Source organism: Balearica regulorum, chromosome W (assembly GCF_011004875.1).
Source record: "Balearica regulorum gibbericeps isolate bBalReg1 chromosome W, bBalReg1.pri, whole genome shotgun sequence".
Classification (NCBI taxonomy): domain Eukaryota; kingdom Metazoa; phylum Chordata; class Aves; order Gruiformes; family Gruidae; genus Balearica; species Balearica regulorum.
The window spans coordinates 15,407,532-15,419,502 of record NC_046219.1 but is presented as its reverse complement, the minus strand read 5'-3'; the positions used below and the strand labels follow the sequence as shown (position 1 = coordinate 15,419,502).

Sequence of the window (11,971 nt, the reverse complement as noted above, 5' to 3'; positions counted from 1 at the left end):
AGAAGCACAGTATCGCGTAAAAGGGTACAAGTTTGATGTGTGGCTGAGGGAGGCCCTCCCATTGAGTCACGAGGTTCAGAAAGGGCCCCCTTGCTTTCTAAACTCCTTCTCAGAGAGGAGCCTAGGTGCGGCTAGGTCCAGTCTTAGTCCCAGACTTGGTCAACGGTTTATGTCTAAAGGGTTATGTGTGTAGCCACTTATCAGAGTCAACGTTTGCCTGTCAGAGCCCCACTAAGGACTTTCACTGAAACAGTTTCGCAAAGTTGAAAAGAAAAATAGGTAATTTATTGAGGCGACAGATATAAAAAGTTTGGAATTGCCGTTGGTAAATGTACTTACTGAAACAATTTTGAGCTCTAGTTAATAGTTCAGCACTTTTGTTAATGATAGTTTTCCCGGGGGTAACATCCGACATAATCGGAGGCGCAAGTCTTACCAAAGAGGCGTCCCTGCTTGGGGAGGAGAGAGGTCCAGGCCCATCGACCCGTCCGGATAGTTGGAGTTCTTGTCCTCAAAAAAGAGGATTCTAAATGCCAGATTTATACTTTTGGTGAGGTGGGACTAAGTCAGGTCTTGTGTGCCAATTGGCCCTCAACAAGGCTTGTTGTGCAGTTGATCGGGGCTGGCGGGGGGAAGTGGCGGAGAACAAAGGCGTTCAGTACAGAGGAGCGGTGGTCTGTTGAGTTTTACCAAAGTAACTGTCAAGCTGTGAAGGCTCCCCCTCACCCCAGGCGTCACTTAGTTGATTGAGGAGTAGACCCGTCAGGCTCCGCATCTTGTTACGATGAACAAATTGCTCATCTCCTGCCCCTGTTCAGGTCCAGTGCTTATCAGTGCAAGATAAGCAAGTTGCTCAATCCCTGCTCTTGCCCAAGCTGGACTCCCCCAGGGCCCCTTCTGCTGGGTCATAATGGCCCTGTATTCAGCACCAACAAACCTGGACAAGTCCGGCATCCCCCACACAGACACGCTACTTGGGAGTAATATAGAAATATTTCCTACGCGTGTAGGAATGGAGTCAGGAAAGCCAAAGCTCAGCTGATGTTGAAACTAGCAAGGGAGGTGAAGGGCAACAAGAAAAGTTTCTACAAGGACGTTGGTAACAAAAGGGAGACTAAAGAGAGTGTGGGCCCATTGTGGGTCAGTGGGGCAGGAGAACTAGTGACAAGCAACAGGGAAAAGGATGAGGTACTTGATGCCTTTTCTTTGTCTCAGTTTTCACTGGTAAGGTTTGCTCTCAGGCTACTCGGGTTCCTGAGCCTCCTAGCAGAGTCTGTGGGAGTAAAGAAGTACCCACAGAAGAGAAAATAGTCAGGGAGAACTTAACCCACTTGGACACGCACAAGTCTATGGGAACAGATGGGATGCACCTGAGAGTGCTGAAGGAGCCTGTTGATGTCATTTTGAGGTTGCTCTCTATCATCTTCGAATGGTCATGGCAATTGTGGGAGGTTCCTGATGACTGGAAAAAGGCAAATGTCATACCCATCTTTAAGAGGGGCAAGAAGGTTAATCAGCCATCACCTCAGTCCCTGGGAAGGTTATGGAGCAAATCCTCTTATAAGCCATTTCTAAACATATGAAGGGTAAAAAGGTGAATGGGAGTGGCCAACATGGGTTTGCCAAGGACAAATCATACCTGACCAACCTGATTGCTTTCTATGAGGAGACTGGCTCAGTTGACAAGGGGAGAGCAGTAGCTGTTGAATACCTTGACATTAGTAAGGTCTTTGACATGGTGTCCCATAGTCTCCTTATCACCAAATTGGTGAGACATGAGCTGGATAAGTGGATGATAAGGTGGGTGGAAAATTGGCTGCACTGCCAGGCTCACAGTTGTTATCAGAGGTATGACGTACAGCAGGTGGCTAGTAACTAGTAGGGTCACTCAGGTGCCAATATTGGGCCCAATACTGTTAAATGTCTTCAGTAATGACCTGGATGATGGGACAGAGCGCACTCTCAGCAAGTTTTCAGATTACGTCAAATTAGGGGGAGCAGTCAATATGCTGTATGGCAAGGCTGCTATTCAGAGGGACCTGGACAGGCTGGAGAAATGGGCTGACAGGATCATAGAATCATAGAATGGTTTGGGTTGGAAGGGACCTTAAAGCCCATCTAGTTCCAACCCCCCTGCCATGGGCAGGGACACCCTCCACTAGACCAGGTTGTCCAAAGCCCCATCCAACCTGGTCTTAAACACTTCCAGGGAGGGGGCCTCCACAACCTCTCTGGGCAACCTGTTCCAGTGCCTCACCACCCTCACAGTAAAGAATTTCTTCCTAATACCTAAACTAAATCTACCCTCTTTCAGTTTAAAGCCATTACCCCTTGTCCTGTCACTACACTCCCTGATAAACAGTCCCTCCCCATCTTTCCTGTAGGCCCCCTTCTGGGGGGGTACTGGAAAGGTGCTATAAGGTCTCCCCAGAGCCTTCTCTTTTCCAGGCTGAACAGTCCTGACTCTCTCAGCCTGTCCTCATAGGAGAGGTGCTCCAGCCCTCTGATCAGCTTCGTGGCCCTCCTCTGGACTCGCTCCAACAGCTCCATGTCCTTCTTATGTTGGGGCCCCCAGAGCTGGATGCAGTACTCCAGGTGGGGTGTCACAAGAGCAGAGTAGAGGGGCAGAATCACCTCCCTCGACCTGCTGGTCACACTTCTTTTGATGCAGCCCAGGACAGGGTTGGCTTTCTGGGCTGCAAGCGCACACTGCCGGCTCATGTTGAGCTTTTCATCAATCAATACCCCCAAGTCTTTCTCCTCAGGGCTGCTTTCAATCGAGAAGATCTTCATGAATTTCCATGTACCTGGGATGGAATAATCTCATGCAATAAGACAGGCTGAGAGGTCAACTAGTTAGGAAGAAGCTCTGCAGAAAAGGACCTGGGAGTCCTGGTGGACAAGAAGTTTAACCTGAGTTAGGAGCAGCAAAGGCAGACAGCTACCTTCTGGGCTATATTAGCAAGAGCATGGCCAGCAAGTGCAGGGAAGTGATCCTTCTCTGAGTGCTGTGCCCAGTTTGCGGCTTCCCGATACAAGAAAGATACTGACATACTGGAGCAAGTTCAGGGGAAGGTCACCATGGTGGTCGGTGGCTAGAGAACACAATGTACGAGGAGAGGCTGAGAGAAACGGGACTGTTCAGCGTGAAGGAGAGAAGACTCAAGGGAGACCTTACTGCTGTCTACAACTACCTGATTGGAGGATACAGAGAAGACAGAGCCAGACTCTTCTGAGATGTGCAGTGATAGAATGAGAGGCAGCAGACACAAGTTGGAACTTTGGAAATTCTGGTTACATATAAGGAAAAAAATTAAATCATGAGGGTGGTCAAACACCTGATCTAATTAAATTTGCTTTAGTAGGTGGTTGAACTAGAAGATCTCTGGTAGTCCCTTCCAACCTGAATTCTTCTATGATTCTATGATTTTAAGCATGGTGTGGTGTGACTGGGAGCATGTGTGTAGTGGAGTGTGACTGTGAGCATGTGGAATGGGGGATGACTAGTGTGGTACAAGTGTGATAGCTTGATTGTGTGGTGCAGTACACACAGGCTGAGGATGGGGTGAGTGTGTATGGGGTGCATGCGGGGTGAGTGCAAGCACGTGCTGTGTGTAGTCTGAGTGAATGTTTTGGTGTGACTTTGTTGTGTGGTATGTTGCAAGTATGAGCACATGGGAGGGGTGCACTGTGACTGAGCAGGATGAGTGTGAGTGTCTGAGCATGTGTGGGGTGAGCGTGAGCACAATTCTAGGTGGTGTGGGGTGAGTGTGAGTAGGTTGAACACGAGTGCGTGAGTGGTTCAGTGGGTGCGCGCATGTGTGTGGTGCAGCATTTATATGTGGTGTATTGTGAATGCATGGTGCATGAATGCATGGTTGCATTGTATGTGGTGTGGTTGACTGGGGTGAGTGTGAATTCACGACTGACTGATGTGGGATGCGTGTGAACATGAAAGCAGGGTGAGGGTTGAGTATGTGTAGGTGCGAGTTTCAATGCATGACTAGAAGATATGGATTAAGCGTGAGCATGCAATTGTGGGTGATTTGGAGTCGGTGTGAGCTTTTGTAGGGTGGGTAGTGACTGTGTGGCATGGTGTGAGCACTTGATTATACTGTTCAAGTGGTGTGTGGTTTGAGTGTGAGCATGTGTGGGATGGGGTGAGTGTAGTGCTGGGTAACTAAGCATGTGACAGGAGTGCAGGGTGAGTGTGAGCATGTAGGGAGGGAGTGTGAATGCTTGACTGTATGGCACAGTTCTGTGCACAGTGCATGGTGTGTAGTGTGACTATGGTGTGACTATATGGTAGGGTGCAAGCATGTGGTGCAGCATGAACATGAACACATGAAGGGGTTTGGTGTGGTGCTAATATGAGTGCATGATTGAGTAGGGCAAATGTGAATGTGTGTGAGCATGTGGGGGGGTGTGAGTGTAAGCATGTGAATGAGTGTGGGACTGTGTAGTATAAGCATGCATGGTGATGTATTTGGCATAACTAGCAGGTTGTCGGTAGCAGGGGGCTGCCCTGTGTGGGAGAACTCCATGAACTGACTTATGTGAGTCACACTTGGTTCCAGCTGGCTTGGAAATGGATGGAACTAACCCCTCTTGTGCCAAAATTTCAGCCATTCAGAGGAGCATCTGGTGCCTCTGCCCAAACATATTTAAAAAAGGCAGTAGCTGCTAGAGGCAGGAGACACAGGGGGACAAACAAAAAGACACAAAGGAGGAGACACAGAATCATAGAATCATTTAAGTTGGAAAAGACCCTTAAGATCACTGAGTCCAACTGTAAACCTAACACTGCCAAGTCCATGTGGTGGGTTGACCCTGGCTGAGGGCCAGGTGCCCAACAGAGCTGCTCTATCACTCCCCTCCTTCTCTAGACAGGGGAGAAAAGGTATAACTAAAAAAAAACTCATGGGTCGAGATAAGGACAGGGAGAGATCATTCACTAATTATCATCACGAGCAAAACAGACCGAACTTAGAGAGGGAATTCATCTTATTTATTACTAAGCAAAACAGAGTAGAGGAATGAGAAATAAACCCAAATCTTAAAACACCTCCCCCCACCCCTCCCATCTTCCCGGGCTCAACTTCACTCCCGGCTTCAACCTCCGCCCCCCTCAGCAGCACAGGGGGACAGGGAGTGGGGGTTACGGTCAGGTCATCACACGTTGTTTCTGCCGCTTCTTCCTCCTCAGGGGGAGGACTCCTCTCATCATTCCCCTGCTCCAGCGTGGGGTCCCTCTCACAGGAGACAGTCCTTCACGACCTTCTCCAACATGAGTCTTTCCCACGGGCTACAGTCCTTCATGAACTGCTCCAGAGTGGGTCTCTCCCACGGGGTGCAGACCTTCAGGAGCAAACTGCTCCAGCACGGGTCCCCCACGGGGTCACAAGTCCTGTCAGCAAACCTGCTCTGGCGTGGGATCCTCTCTCTCTCCACGGGTCCACAGTTCCTGCCAGGAGCTTGCTCCAGCACGGGCTTCCCACGGGGTCACGGCCCCCTTCAGGTGCCTCCACCTGCTCCAGCGTGGGGTCCTCCACGGGCTGCAGGTGGAATCGCTACACCCCCTCATCCTTCCTCCATGGGCTGCAGGGGGACAGAGTAAGTGTTCCTCTGCTCTGGAGAGGGGATATAGAGTGTACACACCACGAGGTATCCTGTGGTTTTATCTGCGCGACCATGGAGAAGACATAAGGAAATGGGATGGGAAGCCTACCTCAACCCTGCGGGCATGAGTACATGAGCTGCAAGGCAAGACAGCTGTAAAAATGGATTCTTCCAGAAAGAATGCTCCTTGAGTTTCCACCGGGCAGCCCCCCAGACCAAGTGGAAGGCCCAATTACACTTATGATCCTCTTGAAGGGACCTCTAAGTCCTTTTTGCAAGAAGTGAGTAGCGAATATGATGAGCAGGATTAGAGGGGCCCTGCCTCCAGCCAGGTGGAGGAAAGGGACAATAGGGTATATTGGACTGTGTGGATCCGATGGCTGGGCACATCAAACCCACAGGAGTACAAGGCCCTAATGGACACCAGTGCACAGTGCACCCTAATGCCATCGAACTATGAAGGGGTGGAACCCATCTCTATTTCTGGTGTGACGGGGGCATCCCAACAATTGACTCTGTTGGAGGCTGAAGTAAGTCTAACTGGGAATGAGTGGGAAAAGCACCCCATTGTGACTGGGCCGGAGGCTCCATGCATCCTGGACATAAACTACCTCTGGAGAGGGTATTTCAGAGACCCAAAAGGTTACCGGTGGGCTTTTGGTACAGCTGCCTTGGAGATGGAGGAAATTGAACCATTGTGTATTTTATCCAGGCTCTCAGAGGACCCTTCTGTTGTGGGGTTGCTCAGGGTTGAAGAACAACAGGTGCCATTCACTACCACAACTGTGCACCAGTGGCAATACCGCACCAACAGAGACTCCCTGGTTCCCATCCACAAGCTGATTCATCAACTGGAGGGTCAGGGAGTGATCAGCAGAACCCACTCACCCTTTAACAGTCCCATATGGCCAGTGAGGAAGTCCAATGGAGAGTGGAGGCTGACAGTAGACTATCGTGGCCTGAATGAAGTCACACCGCCCATGAGTGCTGCTGTGCCAGACATGCTGGAACTTCAATATGAACTGGAGTCAAAGGCAGCCAAATGGTATGCCACAATTGATATTGCTAATGCATTTTTCTCGATCCCTTTGGCAGCAGAGTGCAGGCCACAGTTTGCCTTCACTTGGAGGGGCATCCAGTACACCTGGAATGGACTGCCCCTGGGGTGGAAACACAGCCCCACCATTTGCCATGGACTGATCCAGGCTGCACTAGAAAAGGGTGAAGCTCTGGAGCACTTGCAATACATTGATGACATCATTGTGTGGGGCAGCACAGCAGCAGAGGAAGTTTCTGAGAAAGGGAAGAAAATAATCCAAATCCTGCTGCAGGCTGGCTTCACCATAAAACGAAGTAAGGTCAAGGGGCCTGCGCAGGAGATTCAGTTTTTAGGTGTAATATGGCATGATGAGTGTCATCAGATCCCAATGGATGTGATCAACAAAATAGCAGCCATGTCTCCACCGACCAACAAAAAGGAAACACAGGCCTTCTTAAGTGTTCTGGGTTTCTGGAGAATGCATATTTCAAATTACAGTCTGATAGTAAGCCCTCTCTACCATGTAACCCGGAAGAAGAATGATTTCAAATGGGGCCCTGAGCAACGACAAGATTTTGAACAAATTAAACAAGACATTGTTCATGCAGTAGCTCTTGGGCCAGTCTGGGCAGGATGAGATGTGAAAAATGTGCTGTACACTGCAGCCGGGGAGAATGACCCTACCTGGAGTCTCTGGCAGAAAGCACCAGGGGAGACTCGAGGTCGACCCCTGGGGTTTTGGAGCCGGGGATATAGAGGATCCGAGGCCCGCTACACTCCAACTGAAAAAGAGATATTGGCAGCCTACGAAGGGGTTCGAGCTGCTTCAGAGGTGATTTGCACTGAAGCACAGCTCCTCCTGGCACCTCATAGAATCTTAGAATGGTTTGGGTTGGAAGGGACCTCAAAGATCATCTAGGTCCAACCCCCCTGCTGTGGGCAGGGACACCCTCCACTAGACCACATTGCCCAAAGCCTCATCCAACCTGGCCTTAAACACTTCCAGGGATGGGGCCTCCACAACCTCTCTGGGCAACCTGTTCCAGTACCTCACCACCCTCACAGTAAAGAATTTCTTCCCAATATCTCATCTAAATCGACCCTCCTTCAGCTTAAACCCATTACCCCTTGTCCTGTCACTACACTTCCTGATAAACAGTCCCTCTCCAGCTTTCCTGTAGGCCCCCTTCAGGTACTGGTAAGCCGCAATTAGATCTCCCCGGAGCCTTCTTTTCTCCAGGCTGAACAATCCCAACTCTCTCAGCCTGTCCTCATAGGAGAGGTGCTCCAGCCCTCTGATCAGCTTCGTGGCCCTCCTCTGGACTCTCTCCAACAGCTCCATGTCTCTCTTGTACTGGGGCCCCCAGAGCTGGATGCAGCACTCCAGGTGGGGGTCTCACAAGAGCAGAGTAGAGGGGCAGGATCACCTCCCTCAACCTGCTGGTCACACTTCTTTTGATGCAGCCCAGGACACGGTTGGCTTTCTGGGCTGCAAGCGCACAGTGCCAGCTCATGTTGAGCTTCTCATCAATCAATACCCCCAAGTCCTTCTCCTCGGGCCTGCTTTGAGTCCATTCCTCGCCCAGCCTATAGTCGTGCTTGGGATTGCGCCGACCCACATGCAGGACCTTGCACTTGGCCTTGTTGAACTTCATGCGGTTCGCACGGGCCCACCTCTCCAGCCTGTCAAGGTCCCTCTGGATGGCATCCCTTCCCTCCAGGGTGTCGACTCCACCACACAGCTTGGTGCTGTCGGCAAACTTGCTGAGGGTGCACTCGATCCCACTGTCCATGTTGCCGACAAAGATGTTGAACAGTGCCGGTCCCAGGACCGACCCCTGAGGAACACCACTCATCACCGTTCTCCACTTGGACATTGAGCCATTGACCACAACTCTTTGAGTGCGACCATCCAGCCAATTCCTTATCCACTGCGTGGTCCATCCATCGAATTCATGTCTCTCCAATTTAGAGACAAGGATGTCGTGCGGGACAGTGTCAAATGCCTTGCACAAGGCCAGGGAGATGACATCAGTTGCCCTTCCCTTGTCCACCAATGCTGTCACCCCATCATAGAAGGCCACCAAGTTTGTCAGGCATGATTTGTCCTTAGGGAAGCCATGTTGGCTGTCACCAGTCACCTCCTTATCTTCCATGTGCCTGAGCATAGTCTCCAGGAGGGTCTGCTCCATAATCTTGCCTGGCACGGAAGTGAGACTGACCGGCCTGTAGTTCCCTGGGTCTTCCTTTTTCCCCTTCTTAAAAATGGGGGTTATGTTCCCCCTTTTCCAGTCGGTGGGAACTTCACCAGACTGCCACGACCTCTCAAATATGATGGCGAGTGGCCTGGCCACTTCATCCACCAGTTCCCTCAAGACCCGCGGATGCATCTCATCAGGTCCCATGGACTTGTGCACCTTCAGGTTCCTTGGATATTCTCAAACCTGATCTTCTCCTACAGTGGGTGGTTCTGCATTCTCCCAGTCCCTGCCTTCTGTGACCTGGGCAGTGTGGCTCAAGCACTAGCCAGTGAAGATTGAGGCAAAGAAGTCGTTGAGTACCTCAGCCTTCTCCATATCCTGGGTAACCAGGTCACCTGTTTCATTCCGGAGGGGACCCACATTTTCCCTCGTCCTCCTCTTATCACTGACATACCTATAGAAGCTTTTCTTGTTGTCCTTAACATCCCTGGCCAGACTAATTTCTATCAGGGCTCTGGCTTTCCTAACCTGATCCCTGGCTGCTCGGACAGTTTCTCTGTATTCCTCCCAGGCTACCTGCCCTTGCTTCCACCCTCTGTAGGCTTCCTTTTTTGTGTTTGACTTTGCCCAGGAGCTCCTTGTTCATCCATGGGGGCCTCTGGGTGTTTTTGCTTGACTTCCTCTTTGTTGGGATGCATCGCTCCTGAGCTTGGAGGAGTTGACCCTTGAATATCAGCCAGCTGTCTTGGGCCTCTCTTCCTTCCAGGGCTTTGTCCCATCGTACTCTACTGTGGTGGGTTGACCCTGGCTGGGGGCCCGGTGCCCACCAGAGCCGCTCTATCACTCCCCCTCCTTCACTAGACAGGGGAGAAAAGGTATAACGAAAGGCTTATGGGTCAAGATAAGGACAGGGAGAGATCACTCACTAATTATCGTCACGAGCAAAACAGACCGAACTTAGAGAGGGAATTCATCTTATTTATTACTAAGCAAAACAGAGTAGAGGAATGAGAAATAAAATCAAATCTTAAAACACCTCCCCCCACCCCTCCCATCTTCCCGGGCTCACCTTCACTCCCAGCTTCAACCTCCGCCCCCCTCAGCGGCACAGGGGGACAGGGAATGGGGGTTATGGTCAGTTCATCACGCGGTGTTTCTGCCGCTCCTTCCTCCTCAGGGAGAGGACTCCTCGCGTTGTTCCCCTGCTCCAGCATGGAGTCCCTCTCACGGGAGACAGTCCTTCACAAACTTCTCCAACATGATTCTCTCCCATGGGTTGCAGACCTTCAGGAGCAGACTGTTCCAGCGTGGGGTCCCCCACGGGGTCACAAGTCCTGCCAGCAAACCTGCTCTGGCGTGGGGTCCTCTCTCCATGGGCCCACAGGTCCTGCCAGGAGCTTGCTCCAGCATGGGCTTCTCACGGGCCACAGGCTCCTTCAGGTGCCTCCACCTGCTCCAGAGTGGGGTGCTCCAGGGGCTGCAGGTGGAATCTCTGCTCCCCCTCATCCTTCCTCCATGGGCTGCAGGGGGACAGCCTGCTTCACCATGGTCTTCACCATGGGCTGCAGGGGGATTTCTGCTCCAGGCACTGGAGCACCTCCTCCCCCACCTTCTGCACTGACCTTGGTGTCTGCAGATGTTCTTACATCTTCTCACTCCTCTCTCTGGCTGCAAAAAGCGCTCTCTAACTGTTCTTTTTTTCCCTTCTTAAATATGTTATCACAGAGGCGCTGATTGGCTTGGCCTTGGCCAGCGGCGGGTCCGTCTTGGAGCTGGCTGGCATTGGCTCTATCAGACACAGGGGAAGCTTCTAGCAGCTTCTCACAGAAGCCGCCCCTGTAGCACACACACCCCTCCCCCCCCCGCTACCAAAACCTTGCCATGCAAACCCAACACATTTACCAAGCAGGTCCCTGAAGAGGCCAAAGTCTGCCCTCCTGAAGTGCAGGAGCTAGTGCTCCCTAGGCTGCTTTTTATAGATGTGGGGGTGGGTGTTGTTGCTCTGGCAATGCCCAGGCCTTTTCAGTGATTCCTGTGAGAGCTGCTGGCTCGTGGCAGGTCTCTTCCACTCCCCCGGCATTTCCCTGCCTCTGGAAAGTCAGGAGAACCCTCTGTGCGCGTAGATCTGCCGCTCTGCTGCAGATGAGGCCAGCACCAGAGCAGCTCCCTTCGGCGACTGATGTAATGTTATCTTATCACGAGCAAGTAGCACACAGTGCAGCAAAAGGAAAATTCTGGTCCAGCTCCAAGAAGTGATAAACACCACCATAGGGAATACATAATGCAAGTAAGCACTTACATGACGCAACCATGTGAACAAATAATACAACATTGTGACCAGCAACTGTTAAACTCATATAATGAATGCTTACAACAAATTTGTTTTAACATGCTCTGGTCAGATCTGTTGTTATCTCAACCCTTTGTTTCCAGTGTTGGGTGCCAAAAAGACTGTCGTGGTTTAACCCAGCAGGCAGCTAAAACAACCACAGAGCCATTTACTCACTCGCTCCCTCCTTCCCTCCCACTGGGATGGGGAAGAGAATCGAAAAGAAAAAAAAAGTAAAACTCTGATGTGGTTCAGCCCCAGCCGGAAGCTGAGTGCCATGTGGCTGCTCGCTCACCCCTCCCCCAGCGGGATGGGGAGGAGAATGGGAAAGACAAAGGCAAAACCTCATGGATTGGGATAAGGACAGTTTACTGGGACAGCAAGGGAGAGGAAAACAACAACAACAGTACTGATGATAACAGAATATTCACAATAGGTGACAACAGAAAGCAATTTACCAGTCCCAGACAACTGACGGACCGGAGGCTCAGCCCACACTCAAACCATCTGGGAGCCACTCTGAACCCACCCCTCCCCGACTAGCCCCCTTTTATGGTGAGCATGATGTCACATGGTATGGAATAGCCCCCTGGCCAGCTTGGCTCATCTGTCCTGGCTCCCTGTGAAAATTAACTCTATCCTATCAGAACCAGGACAAACTTGTGGGTTGAGGTAAAGACAGTTTAATAGGACAGAAAAGATCATCATCATCATCGTCATAAGTATACAAAACAAGTGATGCACACCACAATTTCTCACCACCTGAAGCTAATGCTCAGCTAG

The 11,971-nt window shown here is 51.1% G+C and overlaps 1 long non-coding RNA gene across 1 annotated transcript in view; it reads left to right on the top strand.

Annotated features, from left to right (window-relative positions):
- LOC142599220 (uncharacterized) overlaps positions 1 to 11,971 on the top strand; it is a 434,245-nt gene that overhangs the window by 82,803 nt on the left and 339,471 nt on the right. The window lies entirely within an intron of this gene.